Source organism: Somniosus microcephalus, chromosome 5, assembly GCF_052327205.1.
Source record: "Somniosus microcephalus isolate GS21.2 chromosome 5, FLI_Smic_1.0, whole genome shotgun sequence".
NCBI classification, from domain to species: Eukaryota; Metazoa; Chordata; class Chondrichthyes; order Squaliformes; family Somniosidae; genus Somniosus; species Somniosus microcephalus.
The window spans coordinates 54,256,551-54,277,273 of NC_140991.1; the positions used below are offsets into that span (position 1 = coordinate 54,256,551).

The following is a 20,723-nucleotide window of genomic DNA, read 5'->3' on the forward strand; positions in this document are numbered from 1 at the left end:
ATGTCCTTGAGGTGCTGCCGAATTGCAGGTAAGTCCGTTTCCACTTCGTCGCCACTGTAGTGTCCGTGTGTTGATAAAGACACTGAAGACAGGAGTTAGTTCATAGGTGTTTACTAAGCAAAGTCTGGGGGGGGGTTCTAACGGATATACACAATATACAGGCTTATATAGCCCGAGTGGCCATTACCGGCATTACAGCACACCTGGGGCTCTTAACGGCACATACACTACAGTCATCATTTGACAGCTCTGTGACATTCTCTGTGGTTTGATGAGGTCTTGCAAACCTCTTTCTTTTGCAGAAATGAGATGGTTGTTGCATTGGAGAATGCAACGGCCATCTGTCATCTCTACCGTGGAGGTGCAAAATGGTGATAAGCCTATTTTCTGCCTGTTAACTGGCCATTAATTGGCTTTAAACCCTTCCCGCCCCCAAATTCTGCCATTTTCCCAGCAGTCCCGCCTCCCTAGGGCTGGCAAGATCGCGCCCTGCGTGTCTCAGTGAGGTTGCTTCAATCTGATTGGTTGAAGAGACATGCTGCTGCTCACACATGCCACAGATCCCCTGTAGAAGGCGCCACGCTGGATCAGACGCCCAATGACAGCATCGGGCACCTAATTCAGCGCTCAAAAGCCCACAAAATGTTTGTGGACAGCTAAAAGCCTAGTGAACGGTGAGCACCGTTCCATCACCGCTGACCGCAAATACCGGGCCAATGAAAAGAAAATAAGATTTTTAAAAATGTACTTCTCATTTTAGAAACTTAACATTTGCCAATAAAGCAAGCATTAAATAGAGCCTTATAATTATCATAATTTTTCAAGTACAAAGAGTGCTCTCACTTACTGCTTCTCCTCCAAACCTCATGGCAATATATAAAGAGTAAAAGTTGACAAGAAAATAATTTTAAATATATAAAAAATTCACAGGAGGAGCTTGCAACAGAATCGTGAAAGTAAAAGGTCCCCTAAGAGTGCTTCATCAAATCTTCTGAAATTAGTCTTAGAGAATAAATAAATGTATAGTGTCCTCAGCTTTAATGACACCACTTAAAGAAACAATTTGCATTAAAATAGCGCTTTTTGCTTCTTCAGGTTGTCCCAAAGTCCATCACAGACTATGAATTATTTTTGAAGTGTAGTCACTGTTGTAATGTAGGCAGACAAGACTGCCAATTTGCGTACAGCAAGGTCCCACAAACTGATGAATGACCCGTTTTTGGTGGTGTTGGCGGAGGGATAGGCTTCGGACAGGATACTGGGAGAGCTCCCTGCTCGTCTTCAGATAGTGCCATGGAATCTTTTATGTCCACCTGAACAGGCAGATGGGGCCACAGGTTAACATCTCATCCAAAGGACGATACCTCCAAAAATGGATAACTGCTTCAGTACCGCACTCATGTGTCAGCTTAGATTAATGCGCTCTGGGTTTAATATTACATTTTAAGCACCTGGTTAAAGCAGTGCAAACCATAATAATAATCCATACTACCAATCCTTCCTGACCACCAAAATAAAAGCAAGACTATAAACTAGAAAAATGTAGATCTCTTTTTCTAACTCCATAGTCATATGAACAGTGCTCAGGTACTGAGTTGTAACTGAAATAAGTCTTGCTGTCTACCCTTTTTCACACGGTGATTTACCCAAGGTCTTCTTCACCCAGAGAGTGGTTAGAATGTGGAACATGCTACCACTTGGAGTAGTTGAGGCGAATAGCATAGATTCCCTTTAAGGGGAAGCTAGATAAGTACATGAGGGAGGAAAGAAAGACTTGCATTTCTATAGCGCCTTTCACGACCACCAGATGTCCCAAAGTGCTTTACAGCCAACGACGTACTTTCAGAAGTGCAGTCACTGTTGTAATGTGGGAATAGAAGGATATGCAGATAGGGTGAGATGAAGTAGGGTGGGAGGAGGCTCGCGTGGAGCATAAACACCAGCATAGACCAGTTGGGCTGAATGGCCGGTTTCTGTGCTGTAAATCCTACGTCATTCTCTCACCTACTGTATTTGGCTGCCATTAGCTCCTACAGCACACATAAAGATAACACAAGTACAATGTCTGGACTGGCTCCTTTGCAGACACTGCACCACCCCGCCCTAAGAAATTGGGATCACTCAAATATTTCTTTGTGCAATTCTGTAAGTTATATAATACAAGTGATTTTTTTTTTAAATCCTAAAACTTCTGTCTTCACTAGATACTTGTTTCAATACAAAGACTACTTATTTGTAGGGGAAGGTTTTCTACCGAGGCTAAAGACTTAACCACCAAGCAAACTCCTGATATCAAATTGTAGACATACAAGAATGTTTTTCATTCTAAACTGAGAATGGAGGGCTTGTGCTCAGCGGACAGCAGTGAGCACACATGACTAAAACCATTTAAAAATTCCTCTTCAGAACAGTGCAGTGCTGTGGGTAATAAAACCCTCTTGGGAACTCCTAGGTTACAGATCTGAAAATGAGCAGCACAGGATTGCATTTCAGCAGGTTTTCCAGCATTTGGCACAGAAACCATCACAACTGTTTCCCATGAAAAGCCAGCCTGCTTTGGAGACTGGATGACACGGTCGTCCAGAACATTATTATTGTACCTCTAGGTTTGGATTTCAATTCAATTGACATTGACAGAACAGAACTCTCTCCTCTTTCTCTCCAGGCTGTTACGTTTGAAAATTAAATCTGTTTTGGCCATTCGGTGGACAGAAATCCACAACACAAACGTCACATAAGTCAACCATGATCAGTAGTCGCCGAGAGGGCACAAGGAAAGGAAGTGTTACACTGATATAATAGTATATTACAATATAATATAATCCCTTAATGTTTAGGTTCGAGGGGGTTGTTAACACAATGCAGACAGAGTTAAGTTGCACTTTATTTGTACTGCGTTTGACCTGGATTCTTTGATACTTGATGTGGACCTTGGCTGACAAAAGTGGAAAAGTGTCCCAAGTGCCACATTCCTCGCCAATGACATCCCAAGAGTTCAAATGTCGGCCCGTAAGACGAAAATAAGCAGCAGCTTGTTTTCAGTGAATGGGCTGGCGAGCAGTGCTCTTCAATCATCGCCCACCCCAAGCTGAGAATAAACTGGATTTTCAAAGCAAATTGGGGAAAATAATTTCCATACCTTCTGCACTTACAGAGCGCTATTGTTATTCTAGTGAAGCACAGCTCTTCGGCTTCATTCATTCGCCAATTTAATCATGAACACCTGCTTCTGCAGCATATTTAGCACCAACAACGTACAGAGAGATTGTGCAGACCAGGAAGGCATTAGCTGATTGCTGCTACAATGACAGTCGAACTTAGCATCTTTGTGCTGGGGAGTGACAAACATATATAAAAATATCAACCAAGGTTTGTGCTGGTTACATTTTAGGTCTTTTTAAACCTCTTACCCTAAATCATTACAGCTCTCTTTTCTTAAATCACTCTCATTAGTGACTCCCCAAACCTCAGAGTATCCATCCTTACCTTACCTAGGTAAGCTTTTGGTGGCACGACGAGCAAAGCCCGTTGTTAATTCCCGTAAGGTACTGGGCTATTATACGGTTCCATAAAATTTCACTTCAGTATTCAAAATTGATAAGAGTATTACTATAGGCTTTGGGGGAGAAATTCGGTTGGTTGCACCACCGATTAACGCCTAAAGAGGCCAAGAAGTGGGGCGCTAGCCAATTTCCGGGCGGGCGCAAGGCGCTTAGCGCCTCGCCCCATATTGAGCATGCATTTAGCGCCGGCGCTAAATCTTAGCGCCCGCTCATGGGCGTAGGCTGATTATGATGTCATTTGAGTGTGCAACGCCTTTTGGGTGCCCCGGACTGGAAATTCAGTGGCGCCCCCCTCCGTAGCGCCTGGCGCTAATAGTGACAGCTTACCTGGGCCTTACCAAGTCACTCTCGGACTGGAGGAGCGTTATTTAAAGGGGACTGGTGTGGTTTAAAAGCGGCAGCCATTTTTGGATCACAACTCCCTCGAGAGCTATAAAGAGTTGCTGAGCTGCACACAGAGCCATTTGACCACTGAGCCAGCGCAGGCAGACGATCTTCAGCCTTCTGACCATCACCTTGCTGTTGGTGAGCCTTGACAACGGGGAACCTTCCTGTGGGCACTTATTATGGGGGCTGCATTGGAGGGGAACGTCCTGCTGCTGAATCATCTGGAAAGGGCACTGAGACGCTGGGAGAGGGGGGCGAGCATGGTCAGACGGAGGAGGGCCAACAGACGTCGCCACAGCAGACCTTACGCTGGCAAGGTTATCCGACAGCAGTTTTCCTACATGAACATGCCGGAGGAGCAGTGTGTCAGAAGGCTGTGATTTAGAAAGGAGGTGGTGACTGAGCTGTGCCAGCTGCTTCAGCCAGATCTGCAGCCTCAGATAAGGTGCAGGACATCTCTGTCGGCGGCTGAGAAGATGGCTGCTGGCCTGAACTTCTACGCGAGCGGCTCTTCTCAGGCTGCGCGTCAGAGGCTGATCAGAAGTAGCTTCTAGACCCCTCTCACGGAATGCTTGCTGCCATTCCAAGAACAGGAATGGAACCGGTCTGATACCCCCAAGCCTGTGAAGGGCAAGATGCATGTAAATAGCAGGCATGGCCATTGTAAATGAAGAAAGTGTTTCATTACACAAAATGTGGTTCCTTCAAACATGAGAAAGCTATGGCAACAGAAAGCAAAACTAATACACTGACACATAACTGCCTCTCACACCCGGGAGACTGTCCAAAACATAAATCACATTCCGACCATCTTCCTTGGCCTTGATTCCACTGCGCCAACCAAAGCATCCAATGCCCCATCAGTGAGGCGTTCCGCCCTCTGCCTCACCCTTTCCACGTCTCGCTAGGCTGGTGCGCCACAGGTAGGCTCCCACCGCTTTGAAGGCCTACAAGGCAGTGAGTGTGTCTGGTGATGCCAATTGACCTGCCCCTTTAAGAGCTGGCCGGCGCCACTGTGTCTCAGGGAAAGTGATTATTGACAGCACCCTCACTGCACCCCGCCGTCGCGAAATTGGGTTGCGCCGCCGGGTTAGCGCCTTAAGAGTAGCGTGCAGCGCCTGATTTAGTGCCACAATCACCTTTAGGGACGCTGCAACCAAATATCGCGCTAGGTGGCGCTAAATTGCGCCTGGTGCTAAACTTTGCGCATCGCCAGGACTAGCACCCCAAACGCAGCTATACCGAATTTCTAGGCCTTTATCTTTAACATTTAAAACACAAAGCAAATGTAGTACATAACTAATATGAAGTGAATCATTAAATAGTCATATAAGGCTTATATATTTTCACTAGGAAGTCTTTTACCTAATGCCTCAAATGGACAAAACAATAAAATAGATGACAACTCTATGCACTAATCTAATATTTTCTAAATTACTTTTAAAAACACACAAGTGTTTCTCTAACTTTCAGGAATATAAACCGGTTTCTTCTGAGGTCTTTCAAACAGCCTCTCTGCTGTTCTGAGATCTTCCAACTAATGCCCTTTATTCAAACAACCCCAATTGCATTTTATTCAAACAAAACTCTCACTTTTATATCCCAAAAGAGTGTTACTGGGACAACTTTCTGAAGATTGAGCCCCTCAAGTCTAAAAAGGAATGATGAATCAAATACAAGCAGTCAAGCACAAAGTCTTTATATGAATAAAAATCATACATCAGACTCACTCAAAACTCATACCATGGAGACCACAACAAGCCTCACAACCTTGTACTGGGATAAGCCAGATGCAGGTGGTGAGGATGGGATCAGGCTCAGCAGCAGCACCCCAGTAGTCAAATAATCTGTTTACACTCACACCTGAATGGACAATCGGCCAAGTTACCAGATTCATCCATGGAACTGTAATCTAGGAACAAGACAATAACCTTAGGAGAGGAGAGGAGGAAATAAGCATTAAATCTGAGAAAATCACATTGTTTTTGATCGTTGATTCTGCCCCAGCAATGCTTGATCTAAGCAGTTTTGTGATCCTATTGCAGTTAGATTTTGGGGATAAGACTGGACAATTTATGATCTGATCAGCTTTTGAATGCCATTAATTCTCATTTAAGTTTACAATTTTTGCAGTTTATAATGTACATGAATTCAGCAGATTAAACCACCGATCTCACACCTAACAATAACAACTTACATTTATATAGCACCCTTAACATTAAAAAATATCCAAATGTGCTTCACAAATGGAAGTTGCTAGGGGGAACAGGCTCCAAGCCATGGAGGGAGAGTTTAGGAGAGCCCAGTCAAAAAGACAGGGTTTGAGAAAGCTTTTAAAGGCGAAGAGAAGTGAAGAGGTGAAGGGGTTTAGGGAGTGAATTTCAGACAGTGGGGCTGAAGCAGCTGAAAGCTGTGCCACCGAATAGGCCAGGGAGGGCTGGAGGAGAGGACCAAAGATGCAGATGAGGGAGATACTAGGATGGAGGGTGTTACAGAAATAGGGTGGGGCAAGACCATGGAAGAATCTGAAGAGAGAAGACACGGAGTTTAAATTTAGTACACTGGGGACAGGGAGTCATTGTAGGCCAGCAAGGATAGGGGTGATGAGCAAGTAGAGCAAGATACTGGCGACAACATTTTGAACAAGTTGAGCGCTTTGGAAGATGGGGCATGGGAGGCCAGAAAGGAGGGCATTGGAACGATCAAATTTACAAGTGACAAAAGCCTGGATAATGATGGAGAAGGTGGAAATGAGCAGTCTGGATGATGGATAGGATGAGAGATTTAAAACGACAGTAACAACTTGTATTTACATAGTGCCTTTAACATAATAAAACGTCCCAAGGCGTTTCACAGGAACATTATCAAACAAAATTTGACACCGAGCCACATAAGGAGCTATTAGGGCAGATGAAAGAGGCAGGTTTTAAAGAGCATCTTAAAGGAGGAGAGAGAGGTAGAGAGGGAATTCCAGAGCTCCGGGCCTTGGCAGCTGAAGGCACGGCCACCAATGGTGGAGCGATTAAAATCGGGGATGCTCAAGAGGCCAGAATTGGAGTAGTACAGATATCTCGGAGAGTTGTCGGGCTGGAGGAGATTACAGAGATAGGGAGGGGCATGGAGGGATTTGAAAACTATATGCAAGATGGAACAAAATGCCATGGTTTTGTATGGTTTGGTTCGGTCTGAGTGAGTGGCCAGGGGGCAGAACAGAATCAGTGGCCCTCAGAGTTTATGCTGAGGGCTGAAAATGATGGCTTTGGTATTCCTGATAAGTTGGAGGAAGTAATCCATGACTCGAGGTCAGACATGCAGTCTGACAGAACGGAAGTGGTCATAGGGTCGAGAGAGGTGTTGGCGGGGCAGAGATTGATATCATTAGTATACGTGTCGAAGATGAGCCCGAGCCTCCAGATAACTAGAAGGAGGTGAAGGATAGAACCTTGGGGGCCTCCAGAGATGGCAATACAGAGTTGGGAAACCATTGCTGAAGATGCACTGGCTGTGTGCGGATAAATAGAAATATAACTGCATGGGCAGTTGGACAAAGGAGGTGAGGTGATGGGGGAGAAGGGTGTATTCCACCACATCAAACACTGCTGAGGTTGAGAAGGACAAGAATGAATAACACATCATGGGCACAGTCCTACAGGATGCTGTTTGTGACTTTGACCAGGACCATCTTGGCCAACAACCAACAGATTAGCTTGTGCAATATAAATGGGGTCAATTTAGCACCTCACTATTCATCAACTCCGATGAAGTCAAGTCCATATAAATGTCGTGCTAAACTCTTCAAGCTATCCTAAGCTGTTTTGTGCTTGCTGCTGCAATAATTCAAATGTCTTTTGCCAATAAAAAGACGAGCAGCAATCTGGGTTTATCACTGGAAAAGAAAAGGGTGATCATGCTGGTTAACAATCCACCTTCTTCCACTTTGCACCTTTCTGTTCAAATTGAAAAACCAAGTTGAAGTACCAACCAGTGTAAATGAAAAGATGAGGTAAAATTACAAAGTAGTAATTAGGTGTTGCCAAAATTGGTATTTAAAGCTGAGGAACCAAAGCTGGGTGGGGGGAAGAAAAAGTAAAGTTCGAGAGAGTAAGTGAAAGAGTGAGACGGATGGGGAGTCAATTTAAAAAAAGGATCTGGCAACCACCCAGGGAAACAGAGCAGTCTATGAGAGATGGTGGCGGTACTACCTTAGGCGATCCAGGACTGCAGCGTCAGCTTAGTTCACTTGGCTGCCTCCGGGTTAAAAGGTTACAGCTTTGAGCTCCATACTGTATTATCTAGGCTTAGTGTAGTGCTGTGGGAGGGCGGCATTGTCAAAGCTCCACTTCAGGCATTAAACAGATCTCCCTCTCCTGTCTGGTGCACATTAAACAACTGTAGGCTAGAGTTACTGTTCTGGAAGGATGAGATTAAATGGATCAAAACAGCCTTCTTCAAATAAATCTATCTACCTGCAATTATTAATGCTAAGATCTGCACCCAGCAACGCCATCAAGCACTCCTCAGCTTAAGTATAATATGCATCCTTCACAATGCAGGATTGTCCCGTCCCAATTTGAACTTTACCAGCCTGCCACTCCTATACCCATCAAAGAATGATGAAGATCTGTTAGAGGGAAGAGCTTCTATGGATCGAATGGGCCTTTTCTTATTCTTGAATTTTCTTCTGTTCTTAACATTTCCTTCAGATACCAGCTTGCTCACAAGAAAGCCAGTTTAATGGAAAAAATCTGAAATAAAATGTGAGTGTGATTCTGGCTCTATCCTGTAAAATGTCCTGCTGATTTATGATGTTAAAAGTAACTCAATGTTTCAGCATTTTTTTCAGCTAGTTACAACATATTCTCCAATGAAAAAAGGTTGCAATACCTGCCCCCAAATCGCCACCACTCTCCCTCCCTACACAATACCGCTCTCGGCCCCTCCACTAGCTCTGATTTGTCACACTCCTCGTCTGAAATCCAGTATTGGATAAGCAGAAATTTCCTCGATTTAAATATTGGGAAAACCGAAGCTACTGTTTTCGGTCCCCACCACAAACTCCATTCCCGAGCCACCAACTCCGTCCCTCTCCCTGGCCATTGTCTGAGGCTGAACCAGACCGTTCACAATCTTGCCATCTTATTTGACCCCGAGATGAGATTCTGGCCTCATATCATCATCATCAAGACCGCCCACTTCCACCTCCGTAACATTGCTCGCCTCCCCCGCCACACAGCCTCAGATCATCTGCTGCTGAAACCCTCATCCATGCCTTCCTTACCTCGAGACTATTATTCCAATTCTCTCCTGGCTGGCCGCCGACCTTGCACCCTCTGTAAAGTTGAACTCATCCAAAACTCTGCTGCCCATATCCTATCATGCACCACCCCATTCACTCATCACCCTGTGCTTGCTGACCTACATTGGCTCCCGGATCGGCAACGCCTCATTTTTCAAATTCTCATCCTTGTTACAGTTTTGGTCTCCTTATTTAAGGAAGGATATACTTGCATTGGAGGGGAGACAGTTCAGAGAAGGTTCACTGGGTTGATTCCGGAGATGAAAGGGTTGTCTTATGAAGAAAGGTTGAGCAGGTTGGGCCTACACTCGTTGGAGTTTAGAAGAATGAGAGGGGATCTTATTGAAACATAAGATTCTGAAGGGGCTTGACAGGGTAGATGCAGAGAGGATGTTTCCCCTCGTGGGGGAATCTAGAACTAGGGGGCATAATTTCAGAATAAAAGGGGCACCCTTTTAAAACGGAAATGAGGGGGAATTTCTTCTCTCAGTGGGTCGTGAATCTTGGGAATTCTCTTCCCCAGAGAGCTGTGGAGGCTGGGTCATTGAATATATTTAAGGTGGAGATAGACAGATTTTTGAAAGGTAAGGGAGTCAAGGGTTATGGGGAGCGGGCAGGGAAGTGGAGTTGAGGCCAAGATCAGATCAGCCATGATCTTATTGAATGGCGGAGCAGGCTCGAGGGGTCAAATGACCTACTCCTGCTCCTACGTCTTATGTTATGTTCTTGTTTTCAAATCTCTCCATGGCCTCGCTCCTCCCCATCTCTGTAACCTCCTCCAGCCCTACAACCCTCCAAGATCTCAGCTCTCCTCCAACTCTGGCCTCTTGTGCTTCCCCAATTTTCATCGCTGCACCATAGGCAGCTATGCTTACGCCCCAAGCGCTGGAATTCCCTCCCTCAACCTTTCCGCCCTTTTCTCCTCCATTAAGACACTCCTTAAAACCTACCTCTTTGTCCAAGCTTTTGACCATCTGTCCCAATATCTCCTTATGTGATTCAGTGTCAAACTTTGTTTGATTACACTCCTGTGAACGTTTTACTACATTAAAGGTATTCTATAAATGCAAGTTGTTGTTGTAGAGAAGTAGCTGACCTGTGCTTTCATCTCCCTGGAATATATAAATTAGCTCAGTACAAAGGGAATAAACTAACATCCTACTGCAACAACACACTATAACCAGAGAATTTCCCTTTGTCATAGTAAATAAAATCATAACTTTATTCAAGATTTCAGCTAAACGTAATCAGCTCTGCATGTGATACAGAATGAAAAGGATGTATAAATTAGGACTAACAATGATACTTGATTGATGTGTATTTTAATATAAGCTCACTAAACAAAAAGGAGTATGAACAATTGACTTTCAAGTGGTTACATTTTCATGGGAAAACTGAAAAGGAGAACTATATCCTCTCCCTCATCACCTCGCTCAGCTACAGTTCCAGAGGTACTGGGAGCCTTAAGGTTCCTCAGTCAAGAGGTCATTATTCACGTGTGAGCCTTGACAGTGAGACTTGACAGATTATTTGTCTGCAGCAGCATCCTGCCAAGCCAAGCCTAATGATGTCTTCATCCAGTGTCAAGTACGGGGGTGCTGGAAAGCACTCAAAGAGCAAGGAACTCGTCAACTTCCCCTCCTGAACCCAGAGGCACTGAAACCAATTATAGCACCCAACTACTACCCAGCTGTATCTCAGGCCGGGAATCAAACCGCTACCTTCCAGCTATTCACCAACTGAGTCATCGGGGAAGCATTCAAAGAAAATGTTTAAATAAGAAAAGTTATTTCCATTTAGCTGGTAGTTCACAAAAGTATTTTATCCCTAAAGTATAGATTGTTCTAATGGGGCAGGGGTGGATGGTGGTGAATGAGACTATGGCCAGAATTTTAATTGGGAGGCGGGTTGGGAGTAGGGGGGCTCAGAAGCGGTCGGGAAACCTGGAAGAATGGGTTTCCCGCAGGACCTGCCGAATTTAACGGCAGGGCCGGATTTGCTTTTGAAACCTCTGTTTCCCACCCACAGCCACAGCTGCGGACGGGTAGGCCTGCGGCACTAGGCCGCAGAGAGATGGGGGGGAGGGAGGGATAGAGTGAGGGCCAGGGGTGGTCGGGGGCCGGACTCGACCATCGGGGGGTCGGAGTCTGATCGGAGAGGGGTGACAGAGAACATCAGGGGGTCCGGAGTTTGATTGGGGGAGAGGGAGGCAGAGAACATCGGGGGTGGTCTGAAGATCATCAGTGGGGGGAGGCCGGGAAGGCGATCAGAGGCCGGGGGGGGGGGGGGGGGTAGAAATCGGAGGGATCGTGGGGAGAAGGGGGGCGGAAATTGGAGGCCACGTGGATGGGGGGGGGGGGGGGGGGGGGGAGTCTCCGCTTGCGGGAGGGATGGGTTCGGCAGGGATGCTGGGTCCAAGAGGGAAGTGTAAAGGCTCTTACCTCCTGGATCCAGCAGTCCTCGCCTTCCATTAGCGGTCAGGTTTCCCGAGGCCCGCCAAACCCGACCAGCCACAGTTAAATTAAAAGTGGTGGTTAAATCTGGGGCAAGCCAGCCTCAATATAATATTTAAATGGGCGACCTGCCTCCTGGGAGCGGGTTGGCTGCCCGCCCCCACTGTCCCACCTCCGTTAAAACCGGAAGTGGGCGGGTTCTGCTCGGGATTCAGATATTTAACACTTGAACTTCCCCCCCCAACCCCAACCCATCCGTTCTTTGGGGTTAAAATTCCCCCCTGTAGATCAACTGAAGGTCAGTGACATCACTGAGGACTACAAAGCATTCCCTCCCATTGTTTGCATCTATACTAAATGCTGTAATATTCTACATTTTATGGAACTTGATAAAACAATTCTGTACAGTTTACCAAATGCAAAACAGAAAAGAAGTCTTTACAGATATTAAAGAAAAAGACTAAATGGGGATACTATATTTCAGCACATATATTTTATGGTTTTTTTTAAACAACATAATTCTCCCTGGCATAAATTCATTTGAAATCATTTGGCTAAACTAATTGGCGGAAATTGCAAGCAGACAGTAGTAAGTTTGGCCAGCACATCCTAAGACTGAGCCAAGTGACCTCTCCCACAGAAGCCACACCCCCTTTTGCTGCAGTCACAAGTGCAGTGAGGCAAGATGACCAGACGCACCGTCCAACTCCAGAAGAACAGCCAACTTTTGATGACACAAGGAACTACCTAAAACTTGTCGTCTTTCCCACAAGCTCACTGCAAAAATGTAAAATTACATCCAAACAGAAGTTACTTGGACAAGTCTGCGACTCTCATGATTTTCCGTGACATGCAGTTTTATTTACAGTCTCTCACCATAGAAGAAAATAAGCCCCAATTCTATTCGTTTCGATGGTTGTTCAGAACCTTTCTTATTACAGCCCTCCATTTCTAATGGTCTCGTCTTGATAAAACCTTTGGATGCTTCACCCCTCTTTGCACTCCTTTGAAAATAATGAGAGTTACAGATGGCTGCTAAATGACAAAAAATGCAAATAATATTTGCAGTATTTAACTACTAAATACTACAATTGGTTATTTAACTAGTCACAAAGTCACAGGGATTGCCAACAAATCCCTGATCAGCAAGTTTTTTTTTTCAACAGTGGATTGGTTGGTGCACTGAGTTAGACACTGGCCATTCCCCAGCATTATCCCTCACTTGATATTCACTAAAAAGTGATGAAAACAATTAAAAGAACAAGCTTGCTTGGTCAGGCGGCCCCAATTATTGCAATAATGTGAAGAATTTTCTGAGAAAATGTGAAGGTAATATTGTTATAAAATATACCGTTGCACACTGAAAGCATGGCGTGTAAATTCGTTATCGGCCGGTTTTCAGGACTGTTATAAGTGGCGCGCTAGGAGCGCACGCCAGAAGCTGGAGGCAGGCCCGAGGCTCACCTGAAATTGGGCCTCGGGCCTAGTCAGCATATTGCCAGCCAGTTGTGGACGCCAATCAGGCGTCTCGAGGCAGCTCGCTGGTTCCACGAGGACAAAGTTATAGGAGGGATGGGGGCGGGCGAGCAATCAGGAGGAGGAGGCCAATTGGGACAGGGGCAGAGGTGATCGGAAGGGTGCTGAGCAGAGGCCTTTTTTAGGATTTAAAAAATGTCTATTGGGACTGCCGCGAAGCTGTGAAGAGCATTCCTGGAAATCCAGCATCCGCAGTATTTTGCTATCATAAGAGCATTCCTGCTCCACATCAGGCAATTATTTTTTTTTTAAAACTTACCTTTTTGCTGGATGCCTCCAGGAGTCCCTTTAAGGACCACATGTAGGCATGGTTACCTTGGCAGCCTAATTTCAAGAAGAGATCCTCAAACAGGCTAGGCCCCCTATTTCTATTTGCAAATGGCCTGACGCCTGTTTCAGGCAGGGGTCCTGGATGCCTATACTGGAGCCTTTACCAATATGGCAAGCTGCACACTCCCGGCACAGAATGTGCGCACACACACTGCCCCCCTTATTGGATGCTTAGGCACCCAATTTACGCCTGCAAGACAGGCGAGCATCAATGAAATTCTAGGCCAACAGATTTTCTACAGTACACCAAGAGAAGGAAAGGGGACAGTAAAAAAAAAAAAAGTACTTCATGCATCAAACCCGGAGCCTTCACTGACTAAAACCAAAAAAAATTGACAGGTTCTGAACTTGTATCTATTACAATGCCTTATAACCGATTTCATTGTGAAATGAAATAAAAAGAGGGAAATGAGAAATCTGTTGTTTCTAGTTGGAAAAAGTTTGAACTGTGCGTGTCCCCAGTGTTAACCGTATTCGGTTGAACCCAGTCTCTGTGTTTCTATACCATGCAGTGCATTCCCCGCCTACCCTCGAGACCCCAGGGGGAAATCCTGTGAGCTTGTTCAACATTGCGAAACAGTATTGGGATGGAGGGGACAGTTTAAAATGACAGAAGTTATGGGTTTCCTACTTAATGATGTCACCCAAACCTCCAAATCAGTAACAGTGTTGTAATACACTCTCAGTCATCAGCTATTCTCCATTTAAAATCAAAAATCAGTTTAAATATTTTATCTTCCACATTGCTTCAGAGCAATCGCACCCCCGATTCCCTCTTACCGCTAATTTTAAACCTGCAGAATAAGTTTAATGGAGTGCTAAAGGCCAATGGAATGCTGGCCTTTATATCCAGAGGACTAGAATACAAGGGGGTAGGAGTTATGCTACAGCTATACAAAACCCTGGTTAGACCACACCTGGAGTATTGTGAGCAGTTCCTGGCACCACGGGGTCGATTTTCAGTGTGCCGTGAGGCGGGCTTTTAGGCGTGCGGGGGGCTAAAATCCCGAATTCGGGGGTCCCGGCACCATCCTGCCCAAAACCCGCCTCCATGTAAGTTTCAAAGGAGGCGGGTACCCGCCCCGCACTGGGACCCGCCGACCTGAGGCGGGAAGGGATTAGTGCCAATTAACTGCCTGTTAACAGGTAGTTAACAGGCAGTTCTTAGCCTAATCCCTATTTTGAAGGTTGTCGTGTGGGATTCCCGACGGCTCCAAACCACGCCGGATGGAGGAGTCGGGCCGTCGGGTTGAAGGACTTGGAGGGGTCGAGATGTCGGTGTTCAGGTGAGTGATGGGTGCATGAGTGCAAAGGTAAGTGTGTTTGGTGTGTCTAAAGTGTGTAAAGAAGTTTAAATTACCTGCACTTACCTTTACAGCCTTCCTTCCTCTAGGCTTCGGGAGTCCATCATTCAGCCGGCACAGAAAGCAGAATGGCTGCGAGCTGTCAAAAGTGACAGCCTGCAGCTTTCAGTGCCGGCAAGATTTCTAACCGAGTCTGCGTAGAAGGACTCAGGTTAGAAGTAAGACTGTCAGTGTTTGACAGCTTCAAACAGCTGTGAAACACTGATATTTCATCTGTCAACACGTCTTGACAAATGAAATTTCAGTCTGTGACGTCACCTGTTGCCGGGTGGCCCTTAATTGGCCTGCTGAGCCCGCTGGGCGGGCACAAGGTCAATCAAGTGAAAATCGCGTGGATTGGCCGCATCTCGATGGAGGCGGGACTACAACCCCGAAAGTTGTAGTCCCACCTCCTTCCCGACTTCTGAATGAAAATCCAGCCCCACATCTTAGGAAGGATATATTGGCCTTGGAGGGAGTGCAGCGTAGGTTTACCAGAATGACACCCGGACTTCAAGGGTTAAGTTACAAAGAGAGATTATGCAAATTAGGGTTGTATTCCCTAGAATTTAGAAAGTTAAAGGGTGATCTGATCGAGGTTTTCAAGATATTAAGTGGAACAGATAGGGTAGATGGAGAGAAATATTTCCGCTGGTAGGGGATTCTAGGACGAGGGGGCATAGTCTAAAAATTAGAACCAGGCCTTTCAGGAGTGAAATTAGGAAACACTTCTACACACAAAGGGTGGTAGAAGTTTGGAACTCTCTTCCGCAAACAGCAATTGATGCTAGATCAATTGTTAATTTTAAATCAATCAGAGATTGATAATACCAGGATATGGGCCAAAGGCGGGTATATGGAGTTAGGTCGCAGATCAGCCATGATCTCATTGAATGGTGGAACAGGCTCGAGGGGCTCAATGGCCTACTCCTGTTCCTATTATAAACCATAGGGATCCCATGGCTTTCAGCACCTGCATCGTTCAATTATGACATGGATTTTCAAGCCAGCTAATGCTGTAATCTGATTATTGCACATTCCTGCTGCAATTTGTAATCTTCTAACTAGAAGCTCAAAAGGGAGCAGCAAAGATGAAAAGAGGAAATAAAAGTTAAAAAAGTGTAAACTTGAGCATAGATATTTTCAACTCAACTTCATTTTATTTTACTTTTTCCATTTAACAGTTACTTCAGCCGAAGGAACGAACGGCAAATGTTAAGAAAACATTGCATTACCTGCGGATTGAGTTGTCCTTATTTGAAGTCATGTCTGGGTTTACTCTCACTGCGGAAATAAAGGTGCAAGTGTCTACTCTGTTCCAACAGGTTTCCCTAAAAATAACCAGCTACGCAGTATACTCCCACACAGGTAACTGCTGCTGTTCACTCCTCCTGTTCCATCAGCTGCTCTAGAATCTAATCCCTATTCATCTTTCTGACCTTTACAGTGTAATGAATTCTAAGCCCTTAATGTAGCTTGAAGTGACTGGTTTGTTTAATGTGGAACTGCAGGCTTCAGATTGCTGGGGAAAGCCAAGCTTCCCTCCCTGTGACACAAGTTCAGAAGCGCACTGTGAAAAGCTGCAGCAACACGGAGTCCAGGACTCACTGGAATGAATCTCGGCAAAACCGCAAATCAGTCTGTAAGCTCCTTCTGAAGGCTCAGTCTGTTAATGCACCACCTGGTGTGGTCCCAAGCCACAATGACCATGAAGGTTTGATTCGTGGTCTGTCTCCAACCTAACTCATCTCAGCCAGAGCGGCAGTAGGGACACTTCAAATATTTCTAACTTTTTCCAGTTCTGATGAAAGGTCACAGACCTGAAACGTTGGCCCAGATATTCCGATCCCTACAAGTGTGTACGCGCTGTGTACCCACCCATAGGGACATTGGAAATGCCGGTTTTAGGCATGCAAAGCGCATGCGCTGAAAACCGGCATTTCCGATCTGTCAAGAATGGTCTTGACAGATCCTCCGCCTGCCCGGGAGAAGGGCCCCTGCGGGCGGATAGTTCCGCTTTTTGGAGACCCTCTGCCCACAGAACACCCTTACAATTCTTACGCCTGGTAAAAGCAGGCTTAAAGCCAGCTTTTACCAGGGTAAGAGTGCAAAAAAGTTTTTTTTTTTTTTTTAATTTCACTGATTTATCATTTAAAAGTACTTTTAAAAAAGGTAAGTTTACTTTTAGCCCCGTAAAAAACTTTATTTTTTTCAAAAAATTAAATTTTTGTTTAAAATACTTAATTTATTGTAATTTCAAGTTATTTTAAAAATGTGATTTTTTTTTTATTTATTAAAAGTTTTACTATGTTTTTGGGGTGATCTCCGTTCATATATTTGACAGGTCTTCCTGTCAAATGTATGAAGGGAGATTCCCTTCTGTGATGGGCTCCCCATGGCCCACGTGATCCCAGGGACACAGCGAGCTACATGCGCCTCTGGGATACGTGGGCCCAGCACACTTCAAGTTTGGAGAGGCCCAGGAGCGGAAGCGTGTGCGTCCCGGGAGCCCTCAGGTAAGGGCCATTAACTCTGTTTCTCTCTCCACAGATGCTGGTTGACCTGCTGAGTATTTCCAGCATTTTCAGTTTTTAGCTCATCATAGCTCCCTGGCTATGGGTGAAAGTAATAAATCAGCAGGATTCCTGTTCCTGATTGTTGTCCAGTGACCCCACCCGCCCCCCTCGCTGAAAGTACCTGCATTCTTGGACATAGGAAAAGGGCAAGTTGACGGTGATGAGCCCCATGACACTCCATTCAGTTTCCATACAGGTGCACACATTCCAGTAATAGGTCACTAGATAGCTATCAGGATCGTGAATCCTGGCTGTTTTTTCTCCCTCACAGGCTCGCACACGCTGAAGCAAATTGTCCACCGTCATCCGGGCTGAGACTGGCTAACTGAGCGTAAACCAGGGACAAAATCTGAGGCTTGCTTGGGTCTGTGTGAAGGAATACAAAACACTGTGTTCAGTGGGCTAACTTTGGAAACAGTCATGTTAAATGAGTTTCGTTAACTCCTTCCATTATGGCGGCATGAACGAACGCAGCATAAAATTATTTTGACACTGTATATAGATCATATAGGAAAGGCTTAGCGCACCAACTATCTGTTTACTTCCACCAGAATTAATGCGCCCTCTAGTTCTGCCCTCATAGTCCAACTTAAATATTATAGCATTTTAAAGACCTGGATTATGTTCCCCCTCAATATTCCTCTCTCTGGTGAAAACAAGCCCTGCGAGTCACTCCTAGTAACTTTGCTGCTCACCCAACTAATCAATGGTCACATTGTGGGCAGGGCGTCGGCAAAAGACACCTCGGTACTAAAAGATTTATAAAACATCCACATTCGTTTTTAAATTAGAATATAAATCAATTATTTTTTCACCAACATGCTGGGTGGCTACCCAGTTGGAGGTCATCTTTGACGTGGCTCCAAAACTAAGCTTTGAACAGATTTACACTTTGTCGCCTCATCTTGGCTGCAAGAACTCGCGCCTCCATTCACAGAATCACAGAAACCCCACAGTGCAGATAGAGGCCATTTCGGCCCATCGAGCCTGCACCGACACATATCCCACCCGATCCCCGTAACCCCTACACCAACACCAACACATATCCCACCCACCCCACGTATTTAATCCCCCTAACACTAAGGGTCAATTTTTATCATAGCCAATCAACCTAACCCGCACATCTTTGGACTGTGGGAGTGTGGTAAACCACTGTCATACCTGTCTGTGTCTGTATGTGTATTCCACTAGGTACAGGTCTGGACATGCCTCGGCTGACTCCTCCCACTATTCCAGGTATATAAGTGACTACCTCCCAGTCCCTTAGTATTCTGGACGGGTCGACCACTCGAGACAAGACCTTCATTCTTTAGTTAATAAAAGCCTGATTGTTACTCGCTCAACTTCAGTCTTTTGAGTAATTGATGGCGCATCAGGGAGGAAACCGGAGCACCCGGAGGAAACCCACACAAACACGGGGAGAACGTGCAAACTCCACACAGACAGTCACCCGAGGCCGGATTCGAACCCGGGTCCCCGGCGCTGTGAGGCAACAGTGCTAACCACTATGCCACTACTTGTTGCTTTGAATAAGCAGTGGGCGGTTGGGCTGTGGAGGCCAAGACTGGGTCTCGAAATGTCACAGTCCCATACATGCCTTGGAAACCCTGGGACAACGGCAGCACCAACCGAGGAGCCAGCAATTTATCGAATCTTATCTTGGAATATTCCTTAATCTGAACTGAAAAGGTAACTGCCATATACAGTACTTAAGATGACAACTATACAACCAGACAAACTAATGTGACCAAACCAGTCATTCCTTCATAGCATCTTTAAGGTGCAACTTAACTCTACTAATTAATATTAACGTTCAGGCTTGGGCTGATAAGTGGTAAGTAACATTCACACCACACAAGTGCCAGGCAATGACCATTTCCAACAAGAGAAAATCTAACCACCTCCCCTTGACATTCAATGGCATTACCATCATTGAATGCCCCACCGGAGGGTCACCATTGACCAGAAACTTAACTGGACCAGCCACATAAATACTGTGGCAACAAGAGCAGGTCAGAGGCTGGGAATTCTGCAGCGAGTGTCTCACCTCCTAACTCCCCAAAGCCTTTCCACCATCTACAAGGCACAAGTCAGGAGTGTGATGGAATACTCTCCACTTGCCTGGATGAGTGCGGGTCCAACAACACTCAAGTAGCTCAACACCATCCAGGGCAAAGCAGGCCGCTTGATTGGCACCCCATCCACCACCTTAAACATTCACCCCCTCCACCACCGGCACACCGTGGCTGCAGTGTGTACCTTCTACAAGATGCATTGCAGCAACTCACCAAGGCTTCTTCGACCGCACCTCCCAAACCCACAATCTCTACCACCTAAAAGAACAAGGGCAGCAGGCGCATGGGAACACCAAGTTACCCTCCAAGTCACACACTATCCTGACTTGGAGATATATCGCCGTTCCTTCATCGTCACTGGAATTCCCTCCCTAAACAGCACTGTGGGAGTACCTTCACCACACGGACTGTAGCAGTTCAAGGCGGCAGCTCACCACCACCTTCTCAAGGGCAATGAGGGATGGGTACTAAATGCTGGCCTTGCCAGCGATGCACGTATCCCATGAATGATTAAAACAAAATCCTTTCAAGTCTAGACCAAACGCAGTATCAGAATCATAGAGAACGTGTTCAGTGTATGGGCCTAAATCCTACTGTCCAATTCATAGCACTTAATGAAGTGTCACTTAAATTTAGTGCCAAATCTCACATTAGCCTTCATTATTCAGCATACCAGACCACAACTAATAGGATCTTTCACTTGAAAATGCTTTGAGACTGTTTGCCATCAGAGTTATTTAACATCTGAGATGTAAATTATTACCAATCTTCAGATGGATTAAAATCAAGTGGAAAAAGCAGGAGGTACCATGTGTAAATCAGTGGGATGGGTGATGTCTGAAGAAACTGATGCGATAGCAAAATACTGCGGATGCTGGAAATCCGAAATAACAACAGGAAACGCTGAAAAAACTCAGCAGGCCAGGCAGCATCGGTGGAGAGAGAAACAGAGTTAACGTTTCAGGTCGATGACCTTTCGTCAGAACTGGTAAAAAAGCAGGAAATGAAAAGCAAGTTTGGGGGCTGGGAAAAGGGGGAGGGGATGAAAGAACAAAAGGGCAGGTCAGTGATAGAATAGAAAGCTCGGGGTCCCCCTTACGGACTGAACGGAAGTGTTCAGTCCTTAAGGGGGACCCCGAGCTGTCGGTGGCCTGTCACTTTAAT

At 45.6% G+C, this 20,723-nt stretch overlaps 1 protein-coding gene across 3 annotated transcripts in view; it reads right to left on the reverse strand.

Annotated features, from left to right (window-relative positions):
- Positions 1-20,723, reverse strand: part of ccny (cyclin Y) — a 287,181-nt gene that overhangs the window by 147,234 nt on the left and 119,224 nt on the right. Inside the window, exons 1-2 of one of the 3 annotated variants that reach the window (XM_085987615.1) lie at positions 17,606-18,269; positions 16,144-16,192 (exon numbers count right to left, since the gene is read on the reverse strand). The exons of 1 other annotated variant lie outside the window; for it this stretch is intronic. The gene's annotated coding sequence lies outside the window, so the exon portion shown is untranslated. Of the gene's footprint in view, positions 1-16,143; positions 17,085-17,605; positions 18,270-20,723 lie in introns of those variants that run through there. One more of the 3 variants, XM_085987616.1, reaches the window with a different exon arrangement.